This window comes from Myotis lucifugus, unplaced genomic scaffold, assembly GCF_000147115.1.
Source record: "Myotis lucifugus unplaced genomic scaffold, Myoluc2.0 scaffold_696, whole genome shotgun sequence".
In the NCBI taxonomy this organism is placed as follows: domain Eukaryota; kingdom Metazoa; phylum Chordata; class Mammalia; order Chiroptera; family Vespertilionidae; genus Myotis; species Myotis lucifugus.
This window is the reverse complement of record NW_005871744.1, coordinates 111,511-113,988: the sequence shown is the minus strand read 5'-3', so window position 1 is coordinate 113,988 and position 2,478 is coordinate 111,511.

Genomic DNA, 2,478 nt, shown 5'->3' with positions numbered 1-2,478 from the left:
AAAATGTGTCAACCACAAGGGTTGTGTAAATATATTCCTGCTGAAAACATTTTTTTCCAAATTTCAATGAGTGAAAAATCTTGGTCCCCATGAGACATCTGAAAGAACTCTTACAGTAGTAAACACTAGGAAGCTGCAATCTTTCGCCAACTAAATGTCACATACCATTCTTCCTCAAATAATATACTGATTTGTACAGGACATGGGAAGCTCATAATCACAACCTGCCAAAAATAAAGGAACATTACAATGGTAGTTGTATCATAAACAGATCCTATTCAATATTATAGAGAGCTATAAATCAAGAAGTTCTGTCAGTTACTTAAACTCAAATTTCATTCCTCAGCTGCATATATATTGATTCCCAGAGATTTTACCTTGCTTCCTTTCATCTGGATTTTCACATAATATATTGAAAAGGAGAAAATAACACATATCTCTGTTAATTGTCCACACTCAAAGAAAACACGGTAATGAGAATACATATTTAGATGGAGCGCTATCTTAAAAATTCAATGCCTTTAATAGTACCTCACACACTAATGCATACAGGCAAGCCAAGTCAAAAATAAGAATGACTATTCAAGGAAGATTCTTTAATACTTACCGAACTGCTGTTAGATGAATTTTGAGGAAATGCAGAAAGCTACGGAACATTTTCTTCCTATGCTGAGTGATTCATTAATGTTCAACTACCTTAGATGATACTGTGACTATCCATGCACGTTATTGGAAAAATGTAGCCCTGGAGAGTTAAACAAATGTAATGCAGGGAATAATGTTGGCCCAGGAGGGAAATGTATGACCTACTCACTATATTAACTTTGTATTGTCTTTGCTTCTATGATTGGTTAAGAAAACCTATAAAGTAGTTATTAATATTTTAGAAAAATTTTGGATCAGCTATTCTGCATTTATATAGGAAACCAAGCAGACTACTAGACTTTACATTCAAAGGTTATATTACACTGGACCATTTACACAATGTATGTTCTTTGAATTTGAAATATGATTGCACTTGAATATAAACTATTTTAAGAGAAGTTTGTCCAGTTAAGTTGTGACAGTAAATAAATAGATATATAATTATTTACTATCTACTATGTTTCAAGTATAATTAGGTGGCACAAAAATCTGCAACTTTCTTCAGAATTACATTAAGTCAAATTTGTAGATCATTTTAGCATATAGAAATAAATTTCACATCCGAAAGGAAGTTATTATCTTCCACATATCTCTTTGAAGTAGCAACTTCAAGACTATCCAGCTTATAAGGTGACATAACTAAAAAATTCTGAGCTCATTGTTTTATTCCTCTAAGCACGTTTTTATCAAATATGCTTCCATTCCATCCAAGTGTGTAGAATGGTGTTCCTTTGCACATCATCCATGGATTACCTGATTAGAATCACCTGGATGATGTGTTAGCATGCATATTCTGGCCACAGACATAACCATTCCGAATGAAATCTCCAAGGGGAAGCCAGAAAATCCCCATTTTCACCAATCTCCATGAGATTATTATCTCCAGTAAAGCAGAGAATCACTTATCCTAGCTGAGTAGATGGGTACATCTCAGTTACGGAGATGAACTTTCATTTGTGAAACTCATAGCGAGGGCTTGAAAGAAATGGGAGATAATGACCAGAAGACTGGGAAGTGGTAAATTGTCCTAAAAAGCATTTTGCTTTTCAATAAAAATTATTGAAAGTTTATTATGTGTCAAGCATTGTACTGGCCCTTTACATACAGTATCTAACTGAAGTCTTCTATGAAAGAGAAATTTTGAATTCCCAATTTATAAATAAAGAAACCAAGACTGGGATAATGTATTGACCTAAGATTACACAGACATCATAGGAGACATTCAAACCCACGTCAGTCTCATTTAAATTCTCAACTTCTAGGTAACCTTGGAGAGAACAATGTGGTCTGCAGTGGTTAAAGAAAGTGTCCCTGGGAAATGCAACTCATTTGGGGCTTTGCTATACAGAGAAGTGGCACTCAAAATGGCCACTGAAGAACAACTGAAGTTTAAATAAGTATGATAAAGATGAGAGCGAGTTCCTGCTTTGACCAAGAAGGCAAATAAATCCTAAAGTTGGACATAACTGAGATGTACGTGGCACCAAACACTGAAGTGTAGAGCAGTAGGTCAAGTTCCTTCCTGGAAGACGGAATGTTCATTCCTCTGGTAGACCAGAGGTGACAATTCTTACTCCCATCAACGTGAGAAAGGGAACATTTTATTTATGTGACGGTATTTGATAGAATCTTTATTCTGCACCTATGTATTGTGATGACTGAAACATTTAAAGCAATTGACCTCTATGTTCTTGTAACTCTCTTCTCTTTGGAGTTGAGAGATCTTGGTCCATCTAATTTCTTTTCATTACGTTTTATCAATCCCTTTGTCTCATTTGTCCTTCTTTGCTTAGTCCGGAAAGGGGCGTTTGTTCTGCCTGTTGTCCAAGTAAG